This window comes from Polistes fuscatus, unplaced genomic scaffold, assembly GCF_010416935.1.
Source record: "Polistes fuscatus isolate 324 unplaced genomic scaffold, CU_Pfus_HIC Scaffold7, whole genome shotgun sequence".
NCBI classification, from domain to species: Eukaryota; Metazoa; Arthropoda; class Insecta; order Hymenoptera; family Vespidae; genus Polistes; species Polistes fuscatus.
In genome coordinates, this window is record NW_025113151.1 from 5,904,062 (window position 1) to 5,921,149 (window position 17,088).

The 17,088-nt window shown below is 37.9% G+C and overlaps 1 protein-coding gene across 4 annotated transcripts in view; it reads left to right on the plus strand.

Moving 5' to 3' along the window:
• Window positions 1-17,088, plus strand: part of LOC122523900 (glutamate receptor ionotropic, NMDA 2B) — a 58,542-nt gene that overhangs the window by 9,170 nt on the left and 32,284 nt on the right. The window lies entirely within an intron of this gene.

Consider the following 17,088-nt stretch of genomic DNA (forward strand, 5'->3'; position numbering starts at 1 on the left):
TCCTTTATTTTTGTCTATTTCTTTTCTCTATCCTTTTGAAGGAATAGAAGAAACGTTCGCGAGTAGTAGGAAAAAGCAAACACCACTGGGAGAGGGAGGGTGTATTGGCGTTTCCGAGACTTTTCTTTAACGGGTGGGGAAAAAAGGAGAGAATCGTTTTAAATCGCGTCGAGGTAGAAAAGTAGTGGCCTTTGTTCGACCGGAAAAAAGACGTGTCAGTATTTCGCAAGGATTTGTCGTGAGAGTAAACTCAAAGCCATCCTCGGTGTAGAGTGCATATTTCCTAAGAGAAAACAAAGCTTCCCAGTGTTGTGTTGTGTTGTTTTGTTTGGCGACACTCTGCGAAAGCATATCTTGTCCGCGAAACAAATGCCTCCCAGACCACTACCTTTCCACCCTCCTTTTCTACCACCATGAACTACTTCATCTACCTCCTTTTCGCGCGGGTTTACGTGGTCTGAGTAGTTGAACACCACCATAACATACTTTACCACCATCGTCTGCATCCACGCTGAAACTTTGTCTTCGAACTTTTCTTTATCTGAAAATAATCCCCAATGGATCCCTCCCCAAGGTTTTCGGTATTGGACCATCGGCTCTCGTTCGAATTTCATAGCGTCGAGTAACATCGGATCGTTTAACTCTGATGCAATAAGTTCCTTCGAGATCCGACGCAATTTCATCGAGTAACGAATCTTCATCGTGATCGATGAAAAATTGCGCGAGGGGGGTAGTCATCTTTTCCTTCCTTTCGTCTAAATAAACGTGAGTGATTGCGAACGAACCGTATATTCTCGGCGAACAATGTGACTTTTTCTCAGCTTCTTTATCGATCTCAAGAAGAGATGCTCGATTGAGCCGAACAATGAAATTTCCTTTCGTAACGTTAAACGCGAGAAAGAACAAGAGAAATGGATAGAAACAGAGAGAAAAAGAGAGAGAGTGAGAAGTTTTAGGGATTGGCTGACTAGGAGAGACAAAAAGACAACGTAATAGAATGACCGTGGATATTGACTTTTTTACATTCTTTCTTTCCTTTTTTCCCTTGATGCAGCGACTTCTTCCTTCCACCCTTTCTCATCGGAATTCAATCCGCGATTTTTCTCATCGATAAATGCATAAAGCGATCCTTTCGTCGCGAAATGTGTAAATGTGCACAAGAGAAAAGAAAAAAAAAAAAAAAGGTAAATTCCCTTAAAGAAGTGTCTCGATACTATTGACGTATTACTGTAAAGGTATTGCTGTAAAAATAATACTGAGTAATATTTTTCTATCGATCGACAAAAATTCGAACATATTAGAAAACAGTGAGCACTTTTCGTCCGATCGATAGTTTCCCGGTCACGTCCGTCCTGCATTTTAAATCAGTTTCGTTGCTTTTATTGTGTTATTCGGTACGTGATATTGTTCTCGTTTTAATAGTACACCTTTTGTTTATTAGTTTTCTCTCTCTCTCTCTCTCTTTGCCTGTCGATTCGACAAAAATATCCGACCAATCGGAAACGACGAAATTTACGTTGAGAAACAAATATCGTCTTTTTCGGGGATCGATACGCGATTAATTAAAAAAATCGGAAAATCGATAAAATAATAATGTTTAACGAACGATCGAAAAGTTCTCATTTTTTTTGTTTTAATAGCGAAAAACTTCGGGAAATATCGACGGTTAACGTAAAAGAGTTTTGTTGGATAATATTTCGAGCGTTATATTGGAAAGAAAAAAGTTTTTCCTCCTATTGGATTGAAGAACGGTGGAGGAAGGGGGGTTTAACGCGATATGTACGCTTGGTTCGATTTGTAGATATTTTTGAGGATATCATTTAAATTAAGATAGGTGGATAGAGGAAAAGGTTCGTTTTTATTTTCGCCCAAGGTGATTGTCGTTGAAACCGACGAATTCAAATTCTAATTATGCAGATTACATATATATTCCTATTCGCGATGAATATCATCAGGTTAGAAAGAAAACGCTATTTATTTTGCGATTCCATCTTGACGACGCAACGCTAAACATCATAAATAAAATGATTTTCTTGTAACGACGATTAGCAAAATTGAAGGAAAGAAGAAAATGAGAAACTTGGGAGATAAGAAATAAAGTATAATAGTGTGTGTGTGACAAGAAGAATCAATCCTAAAAGAGGTCAATTCTTTTGACGACTTTTTGCTGATGTTCGGACATTTGATATTCGACTCGTATTTGACCATTAAGAGCCTCCGAGTTACTTTTACACTTTCTTCCCTTTCTAACTTTTTATCCTCGATGATTTTGGAAAAGGGAATGATATTTTTTATTTCGAGGACGAGGACGATTCGTCGTCTAATCTTCGTTTGCCTTAAATGCGAGAGATGAGTATGTGTATTGCTTTAAATTCAAGAAAGTAACCACCTTTTAATCTTTGCTTACTTTCATTCCTCTTACTAACTGAACTTCTCACTGAAATTATATTTGCTAATGTCTCCTTTATTTTTGTCCTCTTTTTTTCTACGTTTCGTAAAAGTCTTCTATACTATATCGTAATAGAACTTTACTGCTACAAAATATCCAATGTTGCAAAGAGAACGTGAGAAAAATAAAGTGATAGAAAAAGATAGATGAACAGTTATTAGATACTCTCGACAAAATATTAATCGGTACTGTTACAATCAGGTAGAATTTAATAGAGCATAAAAACATAAATACTTCCTTTCTATTTTCTTTTATTGTGTACGATCAAAAATATATTCTGAAGAAAATGGTTCGTCGATATATCATAGTACGCAAACAAATATCAATCTTTTTCGTCTCTCTTTCTTCCTCTTGGCTTTTTATACATGCAAGTAGAACATTTATACAAAATCTGAAATGTTAATCTACGCGTTTTTTCTTTCTTTCGTACACCCTCTTTCTATTTTTTTACTATTTTCAAAAAGCACGAAGAAAAGATCGTGAACATTCTTTCACATTACGACGGATGCCGTAATAATGTCTTCTGAATGGGTCCCGTACAATGGCAAGTTAAAGGGCGAACAGGAACGTTCTTTTACTTGAGTTCTTGCGCCCACCTAGGTTTCCACGTTATCTGGAAAAGTGGCCAGCCTACTCTGGCACAATACACTTGCACGTGGCTTCCTCTCGGTAAGGCTAGTTTCTTCTTCGAGTTTTCTTTTGCTGGTGTTAGAAAAATATTATTTCAAAAGGTGGAACAATTTGTTCCACCTTTCATAACTTTCATAGGACCATAACTATACGATCTAGGGAAGTAACGTAGTCGTACTTTATCTTTTATATATTTTTCTTCTTTTTGCTTTTTTACTTTATCAAACAAATGTACATAAGCATCGATATACTGCTTATTAGCAAACTAGAACAGCTAGAACACTTATGCTATAATCGAGCTCTTATGTTAGTCGAGAATGAAGATGAGAAATTTCAGAGAGAGGTAGATCAAAACTAAAAAGTGAGAAAGATGATGACTTTTTTCCGATACTCGATTCGTCTTGCGAAATAACGATGAAGTATGAAAAGAAGGATCATCTGAAACTTAATATCTAAAAGCGTGGTCTCTGCAAAAGTAAGATACACTCGTTAAATTTATAGCTTGCCGTTCATGCATAATTCGTTGGATAAGTCCACGATGATTTGTGATTGTGAAGCATGGCATTAAAAATAAGACGCGAATTGTTCGCGTGTCACGTTACGATACGATTTTATTCGATAAACTCATTTGAACTTTAATCTTTGTTTAGAAGCCTTGCTACAAGTTTTTTCATTTAAGAGTTGTAACTTGAGTTACTTCGTATTTTCGTCAGGCGTGCTCGTAATTGCCGTAATGAGAAGAGGTGAATCAAAGTAGAACGATACTTGCGTTAATCACGATACTACTATCGTTTTCATTCTACCCCTAGTTCTGCGTACAATGTAAGTACGTACTCATCAAGTTGCGGTTTCAACTTCTAGTCGGAAGTCGACGGAATTGGGCCGGAATCGTGAATGTCTTTCGTATACAGAGAGACGAAGAGAAAGAGAGAGAAAGAGAGAGAAAGAGAGAGAAAGAGAGAGAGAGAGAATTTTAATTTCTGATTGTAAGGCCGGGAGTTTCGTTATTGCTTATTGCTAGATTACATAAATGTTTTCCCTTTTCCCTTTCGTTCTTTTTTACGAAGAAGGTTTCTTCTATTTTTCAACGTTATTCGATTCGCATTTGATCTCATTTAGTTTAATGAGTTTGTTTTTATCACTGCTCGTTCCATTTCGAGATATTTCATTAAAAAACAACCCTGACGAATTTTCTCTCGAATAAAAAAGTATTAACTTTAATCGTTTCACAAATGGTCTTCTTTCGATGATTCTTAAGCAAGACAATGCTCAAGATATATGTCGAATATCTCCTTGATGTTATTTTCTTTCGGACGAATAATTAAAATTCTTTTCGTTCTTGAAAAAAAAAATAAAAAAAAAAGAGAAAAAAGTAATAGTGCTCTTCTCCGATTTGTCTTCTGAACTCGAGAAATACAATACCTGTAGCCTTCTCCTTTTTTTTGCTTCTCTGTTTTTGTTCAACCGTTCAAGTCGCGGAAAGATGGAAAAAGCGATGCGAAAAAATCGGAAAATGCATTGAATCGAAAAACAACACATTTATACTTGGCCAACAAAAGTTGAATACGTTCGAGGTTAACGAACGCGAAGCAGCTTAACGCGGGTGTTTTTCTGCCTGTACGTGTAAGCGTGTCCATATAAAAAGAATAGGGATAAAACAAGAAAGAGAGAGAGAGAGAGAGAGAAAATATGTATTCATGATTATGAAATATTTAGCATGTTTCGTAATATTGGAAGTAAACTTCGGCATGCAAAAGAGAAAAGAATGTCCGATATTTAAATATTTCGTAGAATAAATTAATTCGATTCAATAATTGTTTTTATTTTTCTGATTTCTCGTATAATATTAATATTATTTCAAGTATTAATGCTATGAAAAAAGTGTATAAAATTGGTAGCACGATCAAATCGAGTCCGAGAGATTTTGAAAATTTTGTTTCTCGGTCCTTTTATTATACAGATCCCTTTCTCCGCATATGTTGTTCTTTTCTACCCCTTGAACTACCCTTTGCGATACGTCTTATTCTTTTCCATGCCTATGAATAAGCTTCGACGTCATACGTTGGGCGAAGGTTCGTAGAGAAACAAAAGTTCCTTCGTATTTCCATTTTATTTCGCTTTTTCTCCTTCCTGTCATCCAGAAGCAAAGAATATTTTTTTATTGTCCTTTCCTCTTTTCTGTTTTTCAGGCACAACCAACCACCGTGGTCGGTGGGTGGTGTCTTATGCAATCATCGTTGCGAATAGCTTTTGCTCGTTATAACTTTTGATAGAAATAACAAATTTTAATTTTGTTTGATGCACTGTACCTACAAATCATGACGTTATCTCGGTATATAAATGTTAGTTGCCTCGCGCAACCCTGACGCGCGCGCGCGTCAACTTTTTTCGATGAATACGACAAATTGGAAGGAACAAATCTAATCAAATTTTGCGCGGAACACATTTACCGTAGTAAAAAAAATATCATCCACTTAGAGCAATTTAAAAAAATTAACTCGCTAAATTTTCAAATGGATTTTCCATGGATTGGAAGGTAAACAACAAATGGAATAAAAAGAAATTAAAAGAGAAGTCTCGCTTTTTCATTAATATTTTTCAAGGGGAGTGGCCCCCACGCTCTGACCAATTGTTTTCTTCAGTTTGTTTATACGTAATGATTTGTTTTTTTGATATTCAACCTGGGACAATGTCATTTTCGTGAATGGAAAAATACGAGATGCGACTTTTGTTAACGAAACCAATGAAAAGCTTTTCACTTTATAACGAGAACTAGGCGTGCTATTTTCTCCCTCCCCCCCTCTGTTTGTATACTTTTGTTCTTATTTTTTAAGTGACAATGTGTGCAGAATAAACGATAGATCGTTCGTGGGATACTCTGAACTAAATGGAATCCCTCAGATATGCAAAGGATGCAGTAATTAAAAGTTAGAAACAGGATCGTGACTATCTGTCAACGACATGCCGTGTCTTAAATTCTAGCCGCACCGACCCTTTTGTTGGAACGACCTGGTTTTCTATCGTTTTTCTTCTTTTTGCGAATGATAAGCATCGGACCTTTCTCTTCCTTTCCGCCCGTTTGTAATCGCGAATTAAAATTCACCCATTCGCGTGGGTGTACCGTTTGCGAGGGGGAAAAAAAAACCCAGCAAATCGAGGGAAAGATTCGATGGGTCGAAGTTTCAAGGTCCCTTCCTCCCGAGTTTTTATTAGTTTCGTTTCTCTCTTTTTTAGAGATACATAAGACGTAATATCTTTGGAAGTTGGGTTTTCAAGTTCGTTGAAAATTCCACTTGGTCTGTTCGATCGTGGCAAAGTTTTAGGACACTCGGTGACAGAGAAAGGGAGATGTCGTCGAGGACGTTGCCAACTCGGACAGCTGTCAACGACCCAGAGACGCTCTCTTATCGAAACCCACTTCCTGTCTTGCCAAACTACTTTTCCCTATCGCGAGCTAATCCCTCCCTGTATCGAAGAAACTTTCCTCCTCCTCCAGAGAAGTCCATTGTCTTTCGTCCTTAATGCTAAGGACTTTGAAATTACGACGCGGCGTACCGTAATATTTGACACCAACCTGATACTACGATTGACCCTTGATCCCTGTTCCGTTTAAAAATGTAAAAGGGTTTTAAAGTTGTTATAACAAGGGACTCCAAATTTTCTCTAATTACTTGCCTCTGAAACATCCATTTAACGAAAGAATTTTTCTCCTACAATTCAGTTGGCGAAGCACGCGTTCCGGATGAGAAAGAGAAAGAGAGAGAGGGAGAGGAAAGGTATAAAAAGGATGGTTCGTATTTAAAATGTAAATCGAGTGTAAGTCGTCCTGCACGTTAATCGAATCGATCAAGTCGTAGATTAGATAAAAGAAATAAAAAGAGAAAAGAAGTAGAGAAAAGAAGAAAAATAAAGAAGTCTCTTTTAAGAGACGGATAATTAGGTGAACGTAAGAAAATCTATCGAATAGCGTGGTCAAATAAAGTGGGTGCGGTACTTTTCGAGTGGTTTCTAAGGCACGAGGCCAAGGTTAGGTTCCTTCGGACGAAGCAGGAGACGTGATACGGCAATGTAGTTTTCGTGCCAACTGTCCCCGAGCATTCCCATTTATTTTCTATACACACACATACACACATCCACACACACACACATACGCAAGTCCTTAGGCGAAATGATTGATTTTCCCTTTTTGCGAGAACAAGTCTTTTTTTTTCTATCGCGAGTCGAAGAAAATCTCTTTGCTTTCTTAAAAGCTTTTCGATGATCTTCTTTCGACTGATCGATTCGACTTTTGTAGCAGCCACCTCTCGTTACTCGTACGAGAAAGCAAAACGTATTTTTCTTTCGTCTCTTCTTCTTCTTCTTCTTCGTCTTCGTCTTCTTTTTCCTCTGTTATTCGAACTCATTGAGAATCGTACGAGTGTCGATATAAGAGAAGACAGAAAGCCGCGACATGGGATGGCTCTTGATCTCTTTCAAAGGAAACGCGCGACGCTCGATTTAAAACGAATTCTTTCGCTTTATTTTTCGAGCAGGCTAGATGACCAGAGCAACCACAAATGCTCGCTTTTTACATAGGTATTAAAGTCAAAAGTATTTAATTTTAAAACAGTATTACCCCGTCTGTCGCGATTCTAAAACATTCATTATTCTCATCTCGGTAACAATTTTTCTCACCTATTCGTTTAGAATTTCTTCGTCCTTTATCCCCGAACGAATGGAAGGAAAAAAAAATGGTGCGAAAATTCTCTTTGCGAAAAATAATCTCGCCAGGCGAAAAACGATAATCGTTTCGCATAATTGCGATTATTTTTCCGTGCTGGTACGTTTCCTACGTACAATGAGCGTTTATTATTCGTCATTCGAGATTAGGAGGAAAAAATTCTACCGTCATTAGTTCTCGCGAGTTAGCGTGAAAAATTCTGAATTCTCGAGAAAAATTCTGACCAATCAACGAAATAATTAAGGTTAATTGATTTTGAAGAGGAAACGCGGCACCTCTAACGGACGCGCATAATGCTGCCACTTACATTGGACATTTCAATTAAGGGTGAGAGAGAAAGAGAGAAAGGAAGAGAGAAAGAGGAAGATAGGACGAAGAGGCGAGAAGTTCTTTCGTCCTCGTGAGAAATTGATAAACCTCGCGTTGAATCATTGCAGCTAAGCGTTCCGGATCCACGAAATGCACTCAATAGCCGCGTCGTGTTTATCTATCGACGTTTATTAAAGTAACAAGGGATAACAGGATATTGGATTTTATTATTGTTTGACCTACATGTTGAGAATAATAATGTGGAAATCGATATGAACTGTACCGTATGTGAGATATCAAATATTCGCGAAAGAAGAAAAGAGCATTTTTCAAAACAACCAAATGAAAGATACTTTCCTCGGTAATCGTTTATTATCGTTGAGAGAGAAAAAAATCAAGCGTTGCTCTCGCGCGTTTTACAAAATTATCCGAAAACTTTTTTATTTACTTCCTTTTCGCTGCTCTCTAGTTGGTAAATTAATTAAGGAAATTTCTCGTCGGAATTTTAAGTTGAAATCAAAGATCTTAACTTAATCTTTGGCTTCCCCCTTTCGAATCTTTCGACGGTGAAATCGATTTATGCGAGTGCCGTTTAATCGAAAATAGAAAGGCGTGCCGCGTGAGTCGCGACAAATTAAAGTTCGAATCCTCGTGTTTCTTTGAGCAGAAAATCCTCATCAAATTGAGAGTACCTTTTATGTACATACATATTCTTATATATTCTCTTGAATAATGCACGCGGATTTTTTTCCGAGAAATTTCTTAACCAACTACCCCCAATAATCGTATTGTTTGACAATTTTTCGCGAGAGTTGATATATTGTCAGAGAGAGAGAGAGAGAGAGAGAGAGAAAGAGTTATAAGACGAAGTTCTAATAAAGTAGGTACATAAAAAAAAGTTAGAAAAACTCATTGTTTCAGGGAGAATGTAAAGAGAGATAAACTATACCGCTCGAGTAAATTTCAACCGTACATCTCTGTCAGTTCTTTGAGACTTTCTTCGCTTTTAAGGACGCATGTTTTTCCTCTTTTTATTCCTTTTCCTTATTCTTCTCTCCGTCGAGACTTTCCAGACTGTCGTGTCTTGACCCTGAAACTCGCCATTAGTTTCGTCGAGTCGCACCTCTTTGCTAGAGGGAGAAAAAATATAAGAAAAGAAGAGAGAAGAAAAAAGGAAGAAGAAGAATAAGAAGAAGAAAAAAAGCCGAACAGACGTTTCGCGTAACGTTTATTCGTGCATACATCTTCGATATCGGGATATATTTATTCCCGTGTATCGTTCGTCAATGATGTTCTCGTAATCAGGACGTTTCTCGTAAAGCACGATGGAATGAGCAGTCGAGTTAAATTTGTAACCGTATCATCGAGAGATCTACTTGACGTATTCGAATAAACGTGCTCGGTATCATCCCATGGAAATCGACCGGAATATCCGACCTCGTGATGAGAACGCGACAAAATGAGGAATATCGAATTTTCTCCATTGAAAATTGGATATAATAGTGAAATTATAGTATCGCGGAATTAGCTTGTTTTGCTGAAAGTACGAGGAAGAGGAGTTGAGCGAGCGAGCGAGCGAGCGAGTGAGCAAAAGGTGACACGAATTTTTACAACTATACTTTTTTTAAACCAAAACGAAAAAGATCCTCTCGCGAAATAACGTCGGCGTAAATTATAATTACGCCGTTAGATAACAAGCACTTTTCTATATGGCTAAAAGAATCTTTTCTTCTTTTCTCCCAGTTCACGGCGCGATATTAACAAAGAGAGCGAAAGCAGCAACGGTCGCGCACGCAAAAGTAATTAGTTTCGCGAGGGAAAAGGAGAGGAGAAGAGAAGAGAAGAGAAGAGAAAAGAAAAGAAAAGAAAAGAAAAGAAAAGAAAAAGGTTGGTATATTTGCGGATAGCCAACGATAATCACGAAATGTTTCTAGTTTGTAAATTCACGAGCTCGCGAATTTTTACCAAGGCTTTGACACTTTTCCCTTTTCTCCTCCTATAGTTTTTATTCCTTCCTTTTTCCTATGTATATATATATTTGCTCCTCGTAGCGTGGGCCCCTAACGTATTCTCACGAAATTCACGGCGCTATTTCGCGATTTATAATATACTCGGTGGTTTAATGCGAAATCACGTTCGCGAACCAATTTCTTCTACGCGAGTTTCAACGCGAGATTTTAGTGCGAAGAGGCGATTTTATACCATCTTCTTCTTTTCCTTCCTTTTTTCTTCTTTTTTCTTTTTCTTTTTTTTTTTTTTTTCTTATTTTTTTTTCCCTACTTTTCGATCCCCTCTTTTTATATTTTGCCTAGGGTAAAGGTTAAAGGTAAAATACTATTCGCAAGAAGTTTATCGCGATGGCACGTTACCGTCCTTACTCGTAACTCGTTCTACGTAACGATCAAAGTTGCTGTCTATTTTCCAGAATACGGGGTGTATAATAGGGTGAATAAGCTACTCTCGTCCAGGTTCTCGCTTGGATATAGGATAAGAAAAATATGTTATGCGATATGCATTACGAGACGCACGAGTATATACGAAAATATGAAATACCGAGGATCGAAGTTGAAGCAATCTGTTGGTTTTCGTAGAATAATTTTCTTATTTCCTTTAATACCGAGAATATACACCCTCGCCGAAAATTTTCAAACGCGAAATATAAATAATTTAAATTTGTAGGCTAATTCTGTTTCGGTAGGTAGACTAGTCGAGCGAATCCTTGCAAAGCTGACGTTTCGTCGAGTGAATTTCTCCAAAAGTGACGTAAATTTATAGCAAATTTGTTGAAGAAGAGTAACGCCCGTCGAAACCAGTTACTTTAAACTTATTGTATATAACAGGAAGGCGGACTAACAGTTTGAAGGTAAGGAAAAATGACGTGACGATAAAGAGGGACGAAACGGTATCGCGATAAAGTCTGCAATAAAGCGAGACATAAAGGGAGCGCTTCAAAAGAGAAGGTGCGAGAGAAAGAGAGAGAGAGAAAGAGAGAGAGAGAGAGAGAGAGCTGCCCGATTTGATCGAAAATTTGATTTACTCGACTTTTCCAGCGAGAATTTACATGTTCTTCAGTAATATCAAGCTGACTAGTCAAAGGGAAGTTAACCGAACATACATTACGTATGTAATAAGGATTAGTCTCGTTGACGATCGTAAATCCTATAATCCTTTGGACGCGCAACATCAATTCGTGTCTTATCGAACTATAACGTTATCTTTTTTTATCGTTTCTTTCCCTTCTCGTTCCATTAGAATAAGCGAAGCAAATAAATACGGGTGGCTCGACGATTATTCGTCGGTCGGTCGGGGTTAGGGGCGGGTGGTATAGTTTTCGTTCAAATAGAAATTCTTCTCTACGGAATGTGCAAGGATATAAAGAAAGAAGGAAGGAACATTGTACGGGAACACGTTTGTTCTTAAAGGGTTCTCGTGCGAGTCGACTAGTCTCTTATTTTTCCTTCGTAGAGGGGTAAACCTTTTCGACTCGTATTCGCGCGACGAAAAACGCTCGAGAGATTTTATTACAGTGATTCTTAAAGATAAGCAGTTTCGAATAACTGTCAAATGAAGAAATACGAGATTTTAATGTAATACCAGTTATTTATTATTCTAATTTTATCCAAATATCTCTTCTTTTTTTTGTTACCTTTGCGAATTCGATCGGAATAAAGAGGGAAAAAAAAATGACGTAAGATAACCGTGAGACGCGTTTTTATTCGAACAGACTGCTACGCGAATTTTCACGAAGAAAATCTGCATTCCTTGGTATCTCGTTCGGAGGTATACATTGGCATTTCGAGGCGCGTGCCGCGGTTCGGTGTTTCTACGTCGTTGCTCTTCCTAACTTCTACGTGGATCCAAAGTACCTACCTAGTGTACAAGCTCTACAAACCTCGAGAACGTTTTCTTCTCGATATATATACATATATACGTATGGTACTTCTACGCTTTTTCCATTCCGACGATTCCTTCTACCTAATTCTGATTTTTGCGTGGAATACAAAAAAAAATATGACGAACATACTTGCCGGAGCAAATGTAATATCGTGATCGGTGAGATACATTGAAAGGATGGGTGGGAGAGAGAACGGAATTATGACAACGTAAACGACTTTAGGGAAACGAATGGAAATAGTAGTTTAAAAGCGACGGGGTAGAAATATCAAGGTACTAACGCGACAAGCTAAATCTGTATGTACGATAACATTTCACGAACTACGTTCTACGTGTGTTCTCGTTGCATTCGCATGCTGAGAATTAGTCAGCATGATATTAGATAAGTATTTAAATGAGTTCTACGTGAGCTAGCAAATAAAGCGAGAAACTTTATAAGAGTGGGGGAGAGAAAGAGATAGAAACGAGGAGAATTAGGCGAAAATAAAAATATTGATTCGAATCGATTATTTGCAAATTTTCGATCGTTCCCAACTTATCCGTGAAAAAGGGAGGAAGAAAAAAAGGCAGGAAAATAGAGGAGAGCTAGTTTGGAATTTCCCGGTGAACGGCTAAATGCGTTTTCGACGATCGTTAGAAGCTTCTCGTCAATGAAATAGGGATCGTTTTGCGGCTCGGCGTAAATATGCAAATGCGATTATTCAGAAATCTGTCTATTTCAAATTTGATATACCGATCCTATTGATTTTTTTTGTTAGTTTTGTTGATAGTTTAGAAATATCGGTGTACGGGTATGAATCTTTTATAAGTTTTCTCTCGTAGATTTCGGGCGTTTCGTCGTTTCTTTACTTTTTCATTCTCGGTAGAAAAACTTAAACGAAGCTTTTACTCCTCGAGGCGTTCTATTTACCAACGGGCGAGGAGAGTTATTCACCGCTTGAGAATTTTCTTTCCACCCTCCATCTGGAGGGAGTGTTGCCGTGCCTCTGGTAATATCGGCAAGATTACACGGTTAGAAAAATTCTAACTGTGGGACGTTTTAAAGCTGTCGCGAAAACAGCTCGCAGTCGGATCACGTAGACCAAGCTGGATCAACCGTATGACCCAAATGAAACGTCGACCCAAAGCACCCTTCCCTCCTCCTTCCTCCTGTTTCGCTTGCTCTCCGAAAAGATATATGCACCGATCAAATATGTGAACCGACTGAAATAAATAATACGACGAATATTTCTTCTTTCTATCCTGAATATATAACATCTGCCATCGTTCATCCGTTCATCGTTCGTCCGTTTGTTCTCTCCAACGTTCGGGCGTATCCTTTTTCCAACGATTACGAATATACGCGACAATCGGTATAATACCAATACAACTCATCGTTGCTGCAAGAATATAACAAACGATAATGAGATGGGGAGGAAATAAAATCGATAGGAATATAAAGGTAGATTTAATGAACCATGCGAAACTCTACTGATTAATGCTTCTATATTGTGTATATGTTATAGGAATAAATTGCAGGAGGGTTCGTCCTGCAATCGGAAACTATCTTTTTTTTTTCCTCCCTAATGTACATTTCTACCTCTACTTGTATTCGTAATATATTATTACGTCCTGCGTGTTGCGTTTAACGTTGAGCGCGCATGCGTATTCCTTCGTATATAAACATTCGATAAAGTTAGTACGTGGTTGGTGTATGAAAAAGTATAGTGTTCCGTAAAAAGCAAAGACGACCAGGAGATCCTCGGATTTATTTCTCCAGCAGCATGACCCACCATAACAATGGGATCCTACTCGAAGGCGACAAAAGAGCTATAATCCTTTCTCGGTTAAACCTTTCTATTCGTCTTATTTTCATCCTCGTTCCTTTTTAATCGCGAGATTTTCTCTTTCCATCTTCGTTATTATCGCGAAATAAATATATTTCTTCTTCTGAAGATAAAAATCTTCAAATAGGATGGGATTTATACCACCGTCGTCGTCTTCGTCGTCGAAGGGATGATAAAGAACGTACTCATTTTTATCTAGAATATCGTTCTTTCGAATTCGATTCGCATTCGATTTAAATTATTGTAAATCGAGCGTGTCAGATCGTTCAGATTTCTAGCCAATTCCCCGAATTTACTTATCTTTCTTTTTCTTTTTTTTTTCTTTTTTTACAAAGAGATATTATTTATAATTTCTACTAGTGGAATAGAGACGATTGGTATGGTCCACGCGTTTCTTTTCCCACCAATTTCCGTTGCTCTTTATTTCATTCGAAAATAGAACGAAATAGGATCTACGAATGCGTCGCGGGAAAAGTTTTTAAAGGAAAACGCAATGGGGGATGATAAGAACCGATTGGAGGATACATCTTGCACTTTTTTTTCGTCCCGCAAATGGACGCGTTCATTCGCGTAAGAAAACACTGTTTGCTACTTTTGTCTGTGGCAAGGATTACTAGATTTATCTTCTTTATTTCACGCCCTAAGATATTCGTCTTGCGTTATAAAAGGGCGGTGGCCTCCAAGAGAAACGAGAAAGGGTGATAGGGGCGGAGTCTTGAGAAAAGACAAGAGGGATACTCAGGAGCGTATATACTAAAATTACAATGTCTCTTTCTCTCACTTTGTCCCTTATTGAATTTATAGTCTCGTCGAAGTTAAGTTCCTTGAAGTTTCGGACTTGTAAGTTAAGGTGCTCGTTCTTTCGCGTTAAGCCCGACAAAAAAGCCTGTATCTTATTGTTACAGTCTTTTCCTGAAAATGTCTCTTTCTTTGTTTTTTTTTTCCTTTTTGTTTCTCAACGCGTCTATGAGAACATGAAGAATTGAATTAAATTAAATATTGACTTTTTTAATTATACAACGCGAACGAATATTCCATTAACTATGCGTCGAAAGTTCAAAGTGTTTGAATTGTATATTCTATATTTTGATTTGTAGAGAAAAAGAAAATAAAAGCTCCTTTACTTTGAAAAATATGAAATGAAGAAAAATGCGACGAGGAGGAGGAGGAGGAGGAGGAGAAAGAAGAAAACAAGAAGGATCGATTGATTCGTAGGAACCGCACGCATAGTCGCGTTTTTGGCTGCATTCGGAACTGCATTCGGGGCCGCAAACGTTGCCGCAGTTCGCAGCCACGGAAGAGAAGCTCCCTCTCGTTGTTGAAATAGTTTCATATTGTCACAACCATGCGCGCCGTCTATTATCTCGTCTCTATATTTTTCATTCTTTATGAAATAAATAACCAGATAGCCACATTTTGTTATAAACGAGGGGGGAAGGAGGGGGATTCTATTATTTTTCTACGCTGACAGAATAACGATTTTTACTGCGAGAAAAAAATGTTTGATAAGCCGCTTAAAAATAAAAAAAAAATACAAAAGAAAAATAATAGAAAGAGAGAAAAGTTCTGGAGTATTCGACTGTTCGGAAAAAATATATCTGCGATTAATGTTAATCTATAAATCGTTGGATCGTTCCGTGCAATTAGAAAAGCAAATAGGAATCGTAGAGGAATTTTGGTCGTTTCGCTTCGACGAACCGAAGTACATTAGATCCACCTTTCATTCTTCTCGCCTTGCTCTTTTTTCCTATCTTTTTTTTTCTAGCTCGGTCAGCAGCAAAATTCAAAGAGGCAGCAGACAAATGAAGAAACGATAGGAAAACGCGTAGAGTTGGAAGGAAATTGTATAACTGCGAGTTAATTTGCTCGTGAAACTACGCCAAGCCGAATATCGAAATAGCGAGGTAAATCGGATTTTCTTGTACCGCGGATAACTATAGTGCCAGGCAACGGGCAAGCTTACGAGTCGATAGACAGGCCGATTACAAGGGCAAGGATCGTTTTGGTCTACACTTTCGCGAGACTGATAGAGTTCGTTACTACTGGCATAGGATCTAGTTAGTTAGGTATATAGGATTAGAGATAGTTTATCTCTCCTCGATACTCCAACGAACTTTACGAAGAATTAGTTACAATACCTACGATCCTATGATCCGTTGAACAGCAAGTCTCGATCCACCGATTCGCTTTAATCTCTTCCGGATCGAATCATTTCTTCTACAGATATGTAACTTCCTAAACGTCAACATCGTACGACGACGACGGTTAAGTATTAGTAGACGACGACGACGACGACGACGACGACGACGACGACGACGACAGCGACGAGAGACCGTCTTAATTATCGCTGCGATAAAACGTCATCTAACGTTAATTTGACGACGAGGTAGATGCGACGCGGATGTTGGCTATTAATCAACTTGGCTCGTATTAATGACGTTAATAAATATCGGTGTAACGTAAACGGATTACAAAAGGAAATCGGATCTCTATATGCTTTTAATTGGATACCGCCTAATCTTATGTCTTATCGATAATTAATCTCATTAATCTTATTATATACAAAATTATCGCATATTTTATCCTATTTAAAATATCTATAATATTTATTCGAGACTATCGTTGTCCAAGATCAAACCCCCTTTTATTACGTCTGCGTATTCGATTAGAATAAAGGAAAGTAATTACTCGAACCAAGTTTCTACTTAACGAATTGTAAATTGAATAATTTACGAGGAGGAAGGAGGTCTCTTTACGGTTACTTAGATTTTTCGATGGCTTCTCGAGTCTAACTTTCCTTACCAGAAAGAAATATTTCCCGTTCGTGCGTGAAAGAGATCTTTCCACTCTTTTCTTCTTTTTTTCCTTATTTTCAAGACTTTCTCATAATGGGACGATATTGTTTCGATGGAAGAATAGGCAGCCAAGATAATTCACGATTTTAATCGCATCTTCGTTATTTAAGCATTAAGGAAGTTTACGCAAACGAATGCCTTTTTTTATCCGTCCGATCATTATTGTTTCCTCGATTAATTAATTTCGACGAATCGTTCTTACGAACATTTATTTGAAGTCAGCATAATTTAATAAAGGTGTAGGAGGAAGGTTAAGTCGAGCGTTTGGGGGATTTGGGATGATCGGATAGTCGAAATCTTGACAAAAGCATGGGTCCAGCCCCGAAACGGGGATCTTCGGGACCTTAGTGTCCTTTGTGCCGTTGTGGTTGGCTACCTTAATAGGAGAGTGTACACAAGGCTTTC